The 15,445-nt window shown below is 63.1% G+C and overlaps 1 protein-coding gene across 1 annotated transcript in view; it reads right to left on the bottom strand.

The window, feature by feature from the left end:
* The window catches only part of PLEKHA6 (pleckstrin homology domain containing A6), a 48,504-nt gene extending 42,903 nt beyond the window's left edge, over positions 1–5,601 (bottom strand). Inside the window, exon 1 of the mRNA XM_030000386.2 lies at positions 5,475–5,601. The gene's annotated coding sequence lies outside the window, so the exon portion shown is untranslated. The remainder of the gene's footprint in view (positions 1–5,474) is intronic.
* Positions 5,602–15,445: the final 9,844 nt, after the last annotated feature.

The following is a 15,445-nucleotide window of genomic DNA, read 5'->3' as shown; positions in this document are numbered from 1 at the left end:
CGGCCGGTGCCCCGGGAAGCGGCGAGCGCGGGGCTCGCCGCGCCGGCTGGTGCAGAACCGGCCGAGCAGGGCTGGGAGGCAGCCAGTGCTGCCGGCACTGCCAGACTGGTCTTGGCTGTTCTGCCGGGCGCCAGCCACGGACGGACGGACGGACGGGAGCCCGACCCACGGCACATCATCCCCCAGGTCTCTGGGGCAGGAGCGACACTTCCACCCCGGCTGCACCCAGAGAAGCAACTCCCGCTCAGCCCAGCCCCGGTCGAGCCCGGCGATGCCGGTGCCCCCACCGCGCGGTAGAAGCAGTCGGCAGCCCACGTGCCTATTTCCAACGTGGTGCTGGGGTGGCCCTTACCTGGCTGCCGGCAGCCGGTGCGAGGCTCCAGGCCCCGGCAGCACCGAGCTGCCTTGTGCTGCCTGCGCTGCCGGAGCGGCCGCGCTGCCGCTGCCGGCGCTTACGTAAGGAAGGCTTGGAGGCGAGCGCTGGCTCCAAGTCCCCGGCGACTGCAGGCAGGCAGAGAGGAACAACAGCCTCTTGCTGCTCGGCAGGCACGCGTGGCCCTGCCGGCAGCGGCAGCGGGAGGAAGATGGGTGCCGGAGCCGTGGGAGGATGCAGGAGGATGCTCTCCGCTCGGTCACCGAGCGAACCGCAGGGACAAGTCCCAGTCCCCAGCCAACTCCGGTCCCCCAGGGGCTGGGGATACTAAGAGGACGAGGAGGGACGGTACCTGGCGAGGGGAGACGGTGGCGGTGGAGGAGGCAGCCCGAGCCCTGCGTCGGCCGGATCCTGCCTCCCTGCTCCGAGAACAAAGGGCTGCGCTGCAAAGGCTCTGGCGGCCACTAAATCACCAGCGGGACTCGGGGGCTCAGAGCAGCCGAGCTGCCACCCGAGTCCCGCAGAGCAGGGACGGGAACTCCTCTGCTGTAAATAATCGGAGGAGCGTCAAGCGGCTGTTTTGAGACCCGGCGTGGTGGGGACACAAGGTGGTGAAAGAAAACCCTGAGCTGCCCCGCTCTGCCAGGCTAGAGCAGGGGGGCAGGCAGGGAGGGCAGACGGGGGGGCAGCATCCATGGCAGGCAGGGAGAGGGGCCGGTGGGACACGGCACAGGGGGATCACGGACACGGCACGGGGAGATCACCGACACGGCACGGGGAGATCATGGACACGGCACAGGGGGATCACCGACACGGCACTGGAGCAGGGCGTTTGTCGACATGATGCCAGGCGCGCACAAAAGCCGTCTCATTATCCCCTAATTAGTGCCTTGCCAGCTCCTGCAATTAACACCCATGCAAGCGGCTGTTGTTGAGGTAAACAGAGGGTTAGAAGCACCCTAGAGAGCTGGGGGCCCTGGCAGGGTGCAGACCACCCGTGGGCATACACCGAGGAGAACACGTGGCCCTGGGTCTGACCCATCTCCCCGAGCCCGTCGGCTGCTCCGGGAGAGCCTGCCAAGGCTGGGCATGGCACTCTTGCTCTCGCTGCAAGGCTGCCCTGCACCTTGCAGAGAGCAGCACGGCAGCGGCAGGACCTTGGGAGGCTGGTGGCACTGCCCAGAGCATCCCAGGGGAGCGGGACATCACCCAGCACCGTGCGGCAGGGAGCACCCGTGCTCCGCAGGGAGAGGAGGAGAGACTTTCTCCCGAACTCGGCCCGTGACTCGGGAATAGCTGGGGTTGGACTCCAGGCTGCGGGTCCTGCCTCGGAGGTGGCCGAGCCACACGCCCTCCTGCACAGCACACGCCAGCAAGGTGTTTATTCAAAAGTCGTCTCCTTTAGAAACATCAAAGGAAAGCAATCGCCCAGGTCTTAAATGGCCTTTCTCCAGCTGACCCAGAAACACGGATCAAGAGCTGTCTCATCCCTTAATTGAGAAGTTGGTGACTTTGAATCTTTATTAAAGAGCTTTGGTGAATTCACAGATTAAGGGCACAACCGGCCACTGCGATCATCCAACCTGATTCCCTGCATACCACGGCCGGAGCACCCTCACCCTGCAGCCGCTGCTCCCCGGGGAGCCCTCGCCGGGCTCTCGCCGGGCTCTCGCCAGGCTCTTTGCGCTGCTGCTGCAGAGTAAAAACTGAAATAAAACCAGAACCGCGCTGGAAATCGGGAGGGCGCCGACCTGCCTGCACAGAAACAACCCATTCCCAGGGCATTTTCCAGCTTCGGAGGCTGGAAGGAGCAGGCAGGGCTGGGGAGGGGGGGTCGGAGCGCCTGTGCCCCCTCCTTCCCTCTCCCTGCGGGTCACCTCTGCCTTCCCATCTGCCCATCGTCCCACGCCGGAGGATGCTCTCCAGCAGTGCCATGAAATCGGGGGTGTTTTTGGAGAAGAGGGCTGGCAGGGCACAAGGCACCCACCTCCCCGCGCCGCGGTGCTGCCCCTGGGGCGGTGGGAAGGGGCTGCGCAGCCGTCGCCGGAGCAGGGCTTTCCCGGGCGGCTGCGGAGCTGCCAGATCCCGGGGAGAAACAAGGCTAAAGAGGAGACGGCACATTCCTCAATGTACTATTTCTGCCTGCTGCGGATTATCGTGTTTCAAGCTAAGGAAAACAGAAGGGGGGGATGCTACTACAAATGCCTGAGAGAGAGAGAGGAGCAGCTAAGGAGCCGCGCTTTCCCCTCCAGTGAGCAAAGGCAGGCGGGAGAAACCCCCAACCCGGCTGATTCCCAGGGGCACAGATGGAGCAGAAAACAACCCAAGACCCTGCTCGGCCGCTAAGGGTTCAGGCGGTCTCGGCAGCCTCGAAGGGATTAAGCCCCACGCTGCCCATCTGGGTCGGTGTTTGCGCCCGACGCCAGGCCTGACCGCAGAGCAGCAGCGCAAGCGGCTTGCACGGGTGTGCAAACACACGCACGCACACGCGCATGCACACACGCCCCGTGGCACGGCGAGCCACGGCCGGCAGACAGGGTGATGCTGGTGCATCTTCCCCGTGGCGGGGAGCAGGCCGGGGTGGGCACGGCTGCCGGCACCCTCGCAGCAGCCGGCGTCGGGTACAGCCGTTTCATCCTGGCAGTGCCAGGCGTGGAGCTCACCCTCCTGCCTGCTCCTGCCCGTCCCTCCTCTGCCTCGTCCCCGCCAGCCCGGCGGCTGCTCCCGCCGGTTTCTATGGGAACTCGGCAGGAAAACACGATTTCCAGCAAGGCCACCGCCGGCCCCGGCATCCCAAATCCAGGCAGCGAGCTGCCCCATCAAGGGGTTTGCCTGGAAGACACCTGTGCCTGGCCTTGCCCCCCGTCCCCTCGCCACAGCCCCTCTCCCCGAGGGGACAGCCAGGGACGCGGGCAGGGCGATGGAGTGCTCGAAGCCAGGATGGCGCTGGCGGCCCAGCGCAGCGGGACGGGTGCCACGGCACGCCGGGCTCCCCGGCACGGGGTACGGGTGCTGGGGCTGCTCAGGCAGACTCTGGCCGAGGCAGTCAGAGACTGGCCAGAGGGGACAGGCTTTGCACTCACCATGTGATTTTTAGCAGACGCTCAAGAATTTTAATGCCTCGGCCACCCCCTCTCCGGGAGCCCTAATCCCAGCTCTGGCTCCCCGAGGGGCTGGCTCAGGGTGGGCGACGGGGCCGGGCATCCCGCAGCCATGGCTCCTGCCAGGCGGAGGAGGGCAGGAGGCTCCCTCGGGGCCACGCAGGGAAGCCTCGTCCTCTCCTGGCAGAGTGAAGGGGACAAGAGGGACCGGTGCTGATCGGAGCCGGACAGGAGCCTTCCTTCCCCATGAGAAAATGCCGGCGGGTTTCAGGGGAGGGAACCAGAGCAGCCACACACGCAGACGGAGCCCGGTGTGCGTGCACACGCGTGTGCACGGCTGTGCACCACAGGACGAGCCGTACCGGGAGCAACGGTGTGGGAAGCAGCAGTCCCAGCTCCTGCTCTGCGCTCAGCCCCAGGGATGCACAGCGGGATGCAGATGCTCTTGACGTGGAAAAGTGGGAGAAACCAACGGGTGCTGCCGATTCCCGGCTGCAGAACACCACGCAGCACCGCAAACAGCTTCGCCTGCCTGGAAGGATGTCTCCCCCAGTAAATGCCACCCTGGTTCCCTCCGTGCCCGGTCCCTGGCAGGCCTGCCTGCGCCCCTCCACACCCCGGGATGGCCGTGCACCCGCTCCCTGCTGCAGCTTCCCTCCCGCCTCCCCCCCCGCAGAGGGATTACACGGCCGCTCCAGCAGCCATCTGGAGAGGGGAGCTGGCCCCTGCACCCAAGGGACCGTGGCACACATCACGGGTGGGATGGCGGGGCCAGGCAGTATGGATCGAACCGTGTACACGGGACTCGGCCCTCCCACGCCACGGCGCGGCCCCACGGCACAGCCCTCGGAGGGTGGCAAAGACCCTGCAAAGAGATGATGGAGGGGCTGGACCGCCCTCTGCAGAGGGGTACTGCGGCCAGAGCTGGGGTGCCCACCGAGTCCTGGGGGAGGATGGCCCGGGGGGGGCCAGTCCAGCCCCTTCCGCTGGGGTTTAATAGACTCGTGGCGTATTTAACATGCCCCCATCATGTGATGAATCAGACCCTGTTCCCTCAGATCTAACAGCGGCGCAACAAAGCTGCGATTGACTGCTCAGGGTAGCGGCTGCGGCTCGCGCGCTGTCTCCGGCACCGCCAGACACCTCGATGCAGGGGGGGCCAAGCAAGCACAGCATCTCGCAGGCGACACGCATCCCCGAGGCGGTTCGCCCTTGCATCTCTGTCGAGGAGGAGGAGGAGGAGGCTGGCTCTCCGCTAACGAGGAGGCGGCGAGAGGGGAGCCACGAAGCCCAGGGAAGAGCTCGGGTCCCTGGGAAGCGCCAGACGACATCTCGGGCTCCATCCATCGCAGCCCGTCCTGGCTGCGACCTCAGCAAAGCGCCCAGCCACGGGGACCAGACCCGGCATGCGGGGTTGGGGGGGGGTCGGGCCCATCTGAGCCCCCGGTCACGATCATGGGGGTTTGGGGGTGCTGAGCCAGGGCTCCAAAAGCCGGGTCTCTCCCAAAACCTCAGTGCTGCCCACCTGTGCACAGAGTGGGGTCCAAAGCTGGGGGACCCCAGCCCGCAGCTCCGGGGGTCTCGGACACAAGCCAGCACACAGCATATAAACACACCAGGGGGACAGGTCAGGGGGTCCCCACATCTCACCAAAAGCACGGCAGAAGGGACGGGGGGGGTACAGGGGGAGCCTGCCCCCCAGCCCCTGGAGCAGCCGGGAGATGCTGCTTTCCGCAGCGCACCCCACTCTGGCCGTGGGGTGCACTCAGGGCACCCCCGGGGGGGGGGGGGCTGTAACCACCCCCCCCTTCCCTAAGAGAGCACCCCCTGCACAGCTCACACTCCCCCCCCGCCTGCCCCAAGGCACACGTCCCCGAGGTGGGGATGCTCTGCCGCCCCGCAGCCCCCCCCTCCGCAGCGCCCGGGAGGAGGAGGAGGAGGAGGAGGAGGAGGAGGAGGAGGAAGAGGAGGAGGAAGGGAACCGCGCTGGGGGCACTCACCGTGCGGGGCGGGCAGCGGCCGGGCCCCCCCCCCGCTGGCTACGGGCGCAGCATCTTCCCGGCCAGCCCCAGCCCGAGCCGGAGCCGGAGCCGGAGCCGGAGCCGGAGCCGGAGCCGGAGCTGGGCATGCTCGGGGGCCGCCGAGCAGCACGTGATGCCGGGGCTGGCACCGAGAACCGCGGGGGGGGGCCGAGCCTGCCGCCCCCGCCCCGCCGGCCCCCCCCCCCCCGCATCACCCGGGGAGGGGAAGGGGGACCGCACCGCCCCCCAGCATCACTTGGGGGGAGCCGCGGCCGTGCTGCCCCCCCCCCCCCCGTAGCACTTGGGGGGGGGGGGGCTGGATCACACTGCCGCCCCCCCCCCCGCACACAGCCCTGCAGCCCTGGGGGAGCAGCCTGGACCATGCTGCCAGTCTGCACCCCAGCATCAGGGGGACAGCCGGGACGGTGCTCCCCCCTGCACCCCAGAATCAGGGGGACAGCCAGGATGGTGCTCCCCCCTGCACCCCAACATCAGGGGGAGAGCTGGGACCGTGCTCCCCCTGCACCCCAGCATCAGAGGGACAGCCAGGACCATGCTCCCCCCTGCACCCCAGCATCAGGGGGACAGCCAGGACTGTGCTCCCCCCTGCACCCCAGCATCAGGGGGACAGCCAGGACTGTGCTCCCCCCTGCACCCCAGCATCAGGGGGACAGCCAGGACCATGCTCCCCCCTGCACCCCAGCATCAGGGGGACAGCCAGGACGGTGCTCCCCCCTGCACCCCAGCATCAGGGGGACAGCCGGGTCAGTGCTCCCCCCTGCACCCCAGCATCAGGGGGACAGCCAGGACCATGCTTCCCCTGCACCCCAGGATCAGGGGGACAGCCAGGATGGTGCTCCCCCCTGCACCCCAACATCAGGGGGAGAGCTGGGACCGTGCTCCCCCCCCTGCATCCTGCATCTCTCGGAGCAAGGGAGCCCATTTGTTCCCAGCCGGGCTCGTGGGACCCGCTGCAGTGGGTGAGGCAGCACCCCCGGTCTCTGCACCCCAGGGAGAGCTGCCTGCAGGGAGGATGCAGCAGCACCCAGGACGGGCAGCAAAACAGCTCAACAACCACAGCTTGTTCTCTGGAGCACAAAGGCCACCACTCGGTCCCCCGGCCCGTGCCAAGGGCCAGCGATGGCTCAGGCAGGGCTGGCAGGACCCTTCCCCAGCCCTGCTCAGGCCCCCGGCCCGGTGGCAGGGTGTCTCCCAGGCTGCAGAGCCGGGCGCTCGCAGAGCCGCTGGGAAGCTGCAAACTCCAGCCCTACAGCAATGGCACCGTGCCCTGATCCATGGCACTGCCCTACTTCTGCCTGTCAGAGCTGCCAGGCAGCGCGGCCGGGACCCTGCCTGCACCCAGCCCATGCGGCCAGAGGCTCAGACCCCGCAGCGCACAGGGACCCTCCATCCTTCGCAGAGGAGCTGTCGTGGGGAGGGACGTGGGCTCTGCAGGAGAGAAAAACTGGCAGCTGCCCTTGATCCTATAATCCCCCCATTAGCCACACTGCATTAGGGGCTGGGGAGGGGGTTGGCTTTCACTGGATGCTCTGCATCCTGCATCTCCCCCTCCTCATGCCCCCCACCCCGCACCAATGGGTGACATCCTCCCTCCCCTCCCTCCCTGCCAACCCACAGCACAGGGACCCCCACATCCCCAAAGTTACTCCCCGCTGTGCCTGCTGGTCGTTGCCCCCAGCCATTCCCCTGCTCTGCAGGCAGCAGGGACCCACTGGGGCAGCTCTACCCCCCCCCCCAATGCCCTCCTACCACCCAGGAGAGCCCCAAGAGCTGAAAAACAGCCCAGGAGGCCCATGAGTAACTGGGGGGCTGTGCTGCTCCTGGGGGGAACCCCACCAGCCCGGCCAGGCACCCCAAAGCACCAGGAGGGAAGGGTGCAGCTGAGCGCGCACCCCAGCCAGGTTGTTCCCTACTCCCTTGAAGAGACAAGAGGGGCACCGTGCTGCATCGGCCCCCCCCAGCAACGTCTCAGCCCGAAGGCACAGACACAGCAGGGCCTTTTCTTCTGCAGGCAGAGAGCTGGAGGCAGGAGTTGGGTGGAAAAGAGCCCTTTTACTAGCGGTGCTTCCCCATGCGAGCACCCGGCTGGGGCACGGGGATGGGTGCTGCCCCCCCACACCCCAGGCTGGCAGAGGCAGGAGGGTGCCCGGCATCGCACGGAGCCAGCGGTTCCCTTCCCTGCAGCTGGGCCCTGCGCACGTGTGCAGCAACGTGCAGGGCATGCACCGCTGCGCCAGCCTCAATGCCACCTTGTGGGTGCTGTCGCAAAGGCAGGAGCCAGCGCAGCCCACGACAGCCAGGGTTGGGGGGGGGGGGGGAGCAGCTCGCCGTTGGAGCCCCCCACCTCCAGCCCAGACCCGCTCCCCGCTCCGCTGTGGCGTTCCCAGCTGCCGTGGCGCACAGGGAATCACGAGCACGGGTAACAGGTTGAGCGCGCAGCGAAGGCCGACTGCGGAGGATAGACGGTCCTTGCCATGGAGAAGCATTGCAGACGTGCTGCAGGAACACGGCTCGAACCTGACCGGGAGGTTTGCCACCGCAGCCCTCGTCCAGCAAGCCCCACTGCCGGCGATGTTTGTGGCTGCGCGACTCAAACACCGGGCTGATTCAAGGACACCTTGGCTCTGCTCGACAGATTAGACCGGATAATCCCGGTGCTTTGCTCCAGCCCTCAGCCCACCTTGGGATCTTTGCTCTCGCCGGGTTTATTGCCGTCTGAGCACACAGAGAAACCTCCGTGCGCGCCAGATAGGGACGGGCTCAAAGATCCCGTCTGAAACACCCTCACCCAGCAGGACCCGGAGCCCCGCGCGAGGCGAGGCGGCGGCGGCAGCCTGCAGCTCAGCATGTCTAGACACCAACATCACCCTGCCAGGGTCCCAGTTCCCGGACCGGAGGCAGGGAGGGGGCAAGAGGCAATGGGAAACAACCCGCCGGGATGAACCGGGGCTCTTGGAGCAAAGCCTCGGGCCAGATCCTCACTGAGTTACGCTCCTGTTGCATTCACCCCAGGGAGCACAGCCAGCTCTGCACTGCATGCCCCAGGCAGTGCATGCCCCAGGGACCCTTTGCACCACTGAGCTCCCTCCCACAAGGATAGGGTGCTGCAGGGCCCTGGAGAAAGTCCCCACTGGGCTCCCGGGGACCTTTCCCCGAGGGATGACGCAGGGCGGGGGGCTGGCTGGCTCACCCACGCTAGCCTGGAGTTCCCGGAGCCCTCAGAAGAGATATTTGCATCTGAAACGGTAACTTGGCACAGAAGCTCCCTTGTGTGCAGTGACGGGGCAAGATTCGCCTGTCCCAGCAGCACCGGTTGCAGGAGCCAGGTGCAGGACATAGCCCAGAGCTGGGTCTGGTCCCTGCAAATCACGTACAGGGACTGCCACGGCCACGCAGGGACAGGTAACTCCAGCCTGGCCTCGCAGTGCTACGCTGGCACAAGCTTTAGCCCTCTGCTGAAGCTCGCCATGCCCGAGTACACAGGGCTCGCTCACCGCAGCATCCAAGCAGCCTCTGAGACATGGCCCCGCACATGTCTACCAAACCTGACACGCTGCTTTCTCCCTCGCCGGAGGGAGCTCCGGGTTTGTTCAGCTGCTGGGACCGTGGGACCATCACAGCCACGTCCGCAGCACCACGGGACGAGCCACAGCAGGGCCACGGGCACCCACCCGCCCAAGCCCGACACGCACTAGCAGCACGGACCCTGGCCCCATCCTCTAGCAACCACTATGCTCCAAAGCCTCCCAACCCACACCTTTACTGCCCTGGTCCTCCACGAGGCTGGATTACAGCAGCCCACGCTGCGCTCGCAAGGATTTCGGCGGCAGCTGCCTCCTGGCAGAGACAAGCCCACGGAGCAGCATCCTCCGAGGGTGCAAGGGCGCTTGCAAGCAGGAGGCAGAAGCTTCTCCCCCCGGCCCCTTCTCACTTACTTGATGAAGTAGAAGCCCCCTTGCAGCGTGGTGTCCACCTCCCAGCCTCGGGGCAGCCCTGGAAGGACAAGGCAGAAGCAGCAGTCACCCTCCCTCGCCCCGCGCAGCCCCTGCCCTCCCCACCGGTGCTCTGCTGCGGGCTGGGGTGTTGCACCGGAGCAGAGTGCTTGCCCAAAGGATCTGCTGCTGGATAGTTAGCAATGCCCGGTGTCAAACCGAAGCCCCGCTTCACCAGGAGGCAACTGCAGAGGAGACCCCCCCTCGGAGGAGGCAGCACTAGGGAAGGGCAGGAGCGCACGGGCAGGGAGCCGCAGGACGATCGTGACACTTGTGGGGTGCCGTGTCCTGCCGTGGTTGGCTCTCATAGACTCAAACTGCATTTTTAAAGCGGTTTGGGCGCCCTCCCCATCAGCGACAGGTCTCATAGACCGCAGGGAGTCTGTCTGTGGAAGAGGACTCTTAAAAGCCCCCCGAGAATATCTCTCCAGCCAGAAACCCAGTGCCTAAGAGATGCGGCAATGCCTCGTGCATCACTCAGTGTCCCCTGACCCCCCCCAGCTGCAAGACAGCTCCTGCTGGCTCAGCTTTTTGGAGCCTCCGTTGCATTTCTAGAGGATTTCACTCCACACCTCCACATTCTGATCAGTGCCCAGGCAGGGCAGAGAGCAAACGCTGAGACCCCGGAGCCGTCCCTTACCGGCGCAGGAGAAGTGCCCGCTCTGGATGGAGTAGCCTGTGCCGGGGTGCACCCAGCTCGTGGACTTTGTCTCATCACTGTGAAAGACAAGGATTGGGGCTATCAGCACCCATGGGGGCCCAGGGAGCCCCATCCCATCGCCAGGGAAGGGTCTTAGCAATGCAGGTGACTTTTCCAGCCAAAGGAACGGAAGGACAAGATTTTGGGGAAAGGGGGGGAACAGCATCCATCAGGCTGGGACAGCCGTGAGCCCCAAGGAGAGAGAACTGGGGGCAAAGGAGAGATGACTGTGTGTGATAGGAAAGCAGCCAGACGCAGAGGCTTGCAGCAAGGGGTACCCCTTGTTCCCAGGCCAGACTAAGCCCCCGACCCCCTCCAGCCCCCTCCAGCCACGCACCCGGCTCCCCCCGCACCCCAGCTTAAACCCCGTCCCCGCGGCAGCCCCCACTCCGTGCGAGCTGCCAGGCAGGATCGTACTTGATGAAGAAGACGCGTCCGTCCCCGCAGACGCCGTAGGTCCACCTGCCCGGCAGGTCCAGCCAGTCGATGTCATCCCCCATGGGGGTGGCGGTGGGGGGGCTCGGGCGCAGAGCAGCCCCGCGCTGCAAGGAGGGACGGGACACGGCACCCAGCTCGGGAAGCGCCAAACAACTCCCGGTTCCCCCAGGAGCAAACACTTGCTCAGCTCAGACCTTCCACCCAGACTCTGTTTGCTGCAAATAACCAAGGAGGGAGGGAAAAAAAAAAAATCCTAACCAAACCCATCAACTTAACCCCCTCGGAGCCGGGCTGCCACCCTGCCTGCGAGCCGGGGTTCAGAGGGCATCCTCCCAGCATCACGGCACGGCTCTCCAAATGACTCTTCAGGGCTAGCCTGTCACAGCTTCCTCCGCTGCCTACTCAGTATAATTACCGTCAATTAACTCGGGGTGAGTAATTATGGAGTTGTTACTTCCCTCTCCTGTTCATTTTAAACAATGTCAAATTCTTCTCCCCCGTCTGATCTCGCAGCCAAGCCGAAGCAGTATGTAGGGCACCCTGATGATTATCTGCAGCGCTTTCGGAGCTGCCCAATGGGTATTTTCTCTCTGCTTGTTCTTAGCCGTCAATTAAATGTCTTTTAAGGGGAAAGGTGGGGTCTGGGAGGCACCTGGGCTGGGTGACTGTGAAAGAGGCAATTGCCCTTGTGTCTCAGCGGCGCCTTTGCAAAGCTTCTCATAGCACAAGGAGAAAGATGCTTGTTAAGGAGAGGCCTGAGAGGTGGGAAGGAAGGAGCTGGTCCCCAAAGCAGGGAGGAAGGGGCTTGTCCTGCTGAGCTGAAGCGCAGTCCCCACATCAGAGCAGTTCCCTGCCAGGATTTGGGGAAACCAGTTCACCCAAAGCCTCAGGAAGGCTCTTCCTATAGTTCTTTGAACCACTGGGTAGGAAAAACACGTCTGGTTAGTCCCAGCGAGCCTGTCAGGAGCGCATCCGATGGGACCCCAGCATAGCAGGGAGCGATGCCACGGTCCTGGGCGTCATTCGCCTGGGGAAGCTCCATTTCGTGGGAGAGATGCTCAGCTGCAAACTGTGGGGCCAAGCTCCTGTCCTACCTGTGCCGTGGATGTGACGTGAGGACTGCACAGGTGAGCATGTGCTCAGACCCCCACGCTTGCAGCCCCTGGGGGCTCAGAGCACAGCTTGCCAGGATTACGTTATGCATTGGCTTTTTTGCAAGATTGGGCTTTTTGCCTGGGTTTGGGCCGAACAGGGATAGCGTTACGCCAAGCCTGCCTACCCCAGTTAGGTTACAGTTACACCGGGGAGTTGCCACCCTTATCACATTACTATCTGCGGAGCTAAACGTCAATCACCGCCCGATTAATGACCACGGGAACTCCTGGGGCTTTGATGCTGTGATGCACCTGGAGATTGGGGAGGTCACGGCATGACCCTGAGGGAGCCAGCTCTGCTTCCCTGCCTCTGCTCTGCCTCCGCAGCCACGCAGGGTCTGCAGGCAGGAGCCAAAGCACAGCGAAGAAATCCTGGAGCCTTAATGCTCGTGGCCAAACCTCAGGAGCACACGAGCAGCTCGGTGTGGTGGTGCTTCATCTCAGGGCAACTCAAAAACAGGCGGCTGTGGGACAAAGCTGCCACATTAAACTGTTTCCATCGTGTTTTTTGGGGGAGGAACCCCCATAGCCAGCCCTGGCAGAGAGATGGCTTGTGGCACGTGCTGGCTCAAGGCAGAAATAGTTTTATAAAGTCAAACACGGCAAGAGGTCTGTTCCTAAGCTGCCTTAATCCTATTTCAGCGCTGGGGGAGGCACGGTGGGGATAACCACATCGCTCCTGGAACCAATGGGTCCTCCCGGCCACACTGCCTCTGCGGCCGCTCGCAAATGGGCTTTTCTTTACTGGGAGCAGCCTCTGACCTGAGTCACAGCTCATATACGGCATTAGTCCTCAGCACAAACATTTCGGGGACCCGGGTCTGTGAGTGGCTCCCGGCACCGCTCCTGAGCCTCCTCCGAGATCTCCCCATCACACAGCTTTCAGGACTGAGCTTTCAAAACTGGTGCCAGTTTATTTATATAGACATGAAACAGAAACCTTAAGAGAACCTGGCACCCTGCAGTCCCAGGGTTAGGAGCTCACTGTGCATGGCCCTCACCTTCCAGCCCAGGGCAAAACCTCTCCAATTACTGCAGAGTTATTCTCACATGTACCTCAAGGGTATGCGGGATCAGGGTCCATGCCAGATAAGCTCATCTGATCCTAAAAGATTTCCTTCCTTCTCTAGTAACCCCCAGGGAGGGATGCATTTCCCTGACCACGCATATTCTCAGGGTGCCCCTCGCTTGTCCATGGCAATTACAGGGGACCGACTCATCAGACACTAACATCAGAAAGGAGGAGGAGCTGGTGCAGCCCCCGGGGTACATAACGCTGAGATTGTTGGAGGGCTTTGTAGGACCTTCAGCCAAGAATCCCGAGCAGCTCCAGGGTCTCTCCTGCCAGGTAAATAAATCAGCTTTTATTGCTTTCCACAAGAGAATTTTTTTCCCTATTTCTTTATATCTTAATCCAATGGAAATTCAAAGGGGAAATACCAGCGGGGCTTTTTGTTTTCATTTGGTTTAAAATCCTTTTAAAAGTGCCTTGTTCACAACCATCCAGGTTGGGGAGGAAGGAGACAGCAAGCAGGCACGCACCGAGGTTTTCTTTGCAAAACCACCCATATTCAGTGTTTCTACTGATGGTCCCAGGGAGGATCCCACGGCACCGGGCACCACCACCTCTGCCCTGTGCACCGTGTCCTTCCTTTAGCAGGGACACGGAGGGATGGGGAAGCCACCGGTCTCCCACAGGAACACCCTGGGAGCAGAAGCCTACCAGTGGGGGAATGGATTTGCATCGGGACCAGGCACAGGGAGGAGGTGGAGAAGAAAGCCCAGTAAATGTATTTGCTCTAGCAAGAGACAGCCCCGGTACATCGGCCATCTTATGGAGAGCACCAGGTCACTCTTGTGCACAAGATGCCGGTTTGGGCAGAAGGATTTCGCTCACCGACGTGCCAGGAGTAGCCACCGGCAGCCACCTTCTCCTATGCAGCGCCGAGCCTTCGCTTCGAGCCACGGTGGGACCACGCGGAGAACAAAAGGCAAAGGGAGCGAAGCACGCGAAAAAGGGCTGCGCTGGGTGAGCGGCGGGGTGACACAGGCACCGCTGTGGCTTAGCTGTGGTCAGAGAGGACGTCTCACCCCGGCTGCTGCCTGACACCCAGCCCATCGTGGGTGACCTGCCCTGCGGAGGAAAGCAAACAAAGGCTGAGGAAGTTTCCTGCGTGGAGCCCTCGTGGGTCAGATGTTAGGAATGTCACAAAACCGGGCGCTTCTGCGCAGAAAGGGATGGTTATTGCGCTTGCCCCGCATTTGCCCGTCCCGCCCTGATGCTCACACCAGAGCAAGGTGGCAAAGCACCTTCAGGCCACCGCGGAGGGATGGGTGGGAGGGGGTCTGCAGGGGGACAGCCGGGGGACCCACTCGGCCAGAAGTGTCTTGGGGTGGCGGTGGCCCCGGCAGCGTTGCGGGCTGCGAGTCCCGCGCTGCTGTACGGTTCTGGCACCATCTCCTGGACAAAAGCCTCCCCAGAAACAAGACCAGAAATGCAGTTGCAGAGCGAGTCGGCCAGGCGCTTCCACCGGGCCCAACCTGATGCACCCTCAGATGCGTGTTGTGCCCCCTCCTTGACCGTTAATACACACCAGTCTGCTCCCCGTAACTTCAAGCTGCCATCTCCTCCCTCCCCTTTACTCCACACACTGCCCATCCAACTACTCAAAGGCCCCACCTGGGAGCCAGGCTGGGGACACAACGGCCACCGCACCACTGTCCTTTGCAATACTGGGGCAGGCAGGAGCGCACTGGTCCCTTCTGGCTTTCCCAGCTCGAGCACAGAGACCAGTCATCACCTCAAGTGAAAGAGAGTTGCTAAGCAAAAAAGCTAATTGCTTCATATTCTTTATGTCTGGTTGTAAACTGCTTGTAATTTGATAGACGGTGCCAGGGAACGCCACTGCCGGGAGCACTGGTGGGTGCTGCTCTGTGGATCCTACCGGGCTGGTACGCTGGAGCCCAGACACCCAGATCCCAAGCAGATGTTTAACAGCCTTTTATCACCAATCTGAGTAACACATTTACCACCAGGCAGGCAACCCACCGCTCCCACATCCACCCCGAGAACTCCAAACCCTTGTACAGCTTGTTACCATAGCTCCCAACAGCCGGCATGGGAGGAGGCATGGAAAGGTGCCAGCATAACATCCCTCCAGCTCTATAAGTGAAATCTTTTTAACCTGCTCCTGCTTCCCCTTTGCTAGCAGCTTTGCTTAACCTCAGATCCGGCCTAAATTATCTCAGCAACCTGAAACAGCAAGCCTGAAACGAGAAGCACGGAGCACGAGAAGGAAAGGGGAAAAGGTGCTAAATCCAAATGTCCCTGCTGGGTCTTTGTTTCTTCTAAGCACAAAGTCCCTGTGAGAGACCTGGGACCGTATCCCAACCGCTCGCAGCCAAAGGCCGCTCTTTGCATGCAAAAGGGCTGCAGTCGGTAGCTACTTTATTTTCTGTTTCTGACGAGGTGCCTCCTCTCGGTGACAGGGAAGGAAGCCAGCCAGCGTTTCCCACAGGGCAGCGAGCAGCTCACGCCAGGCTGTCACGCAGCAGTGGGGTAGGAACAGCTGCTCCGGAGCAATGTTAAACATGCTGCTGCCATTACACAAAGCTCCACAGACCCATCGAGCATCAAAGCCCTAT

This window comes from Aquila chrysaetos, chromosome 24, assembly GCF_900496995.4.
Source record: "Aquila chrysaetos chrysaetos chromosome 24, bAquChr1.4, whole genome shotgun sequence".
Classification (NCBI taxonomy): domain Eukaryota; kingdom Metazoa; phylum Chordata; class Aves; order Accipitriformes; family Accipitridae; genus Aquila; species Aquila chrysaetos.
The sequence above is the reverse complement of the archived record's forward strand: the minus strand, read 5'-3'. Positions and strand labels throughout refer to the sequence as shown.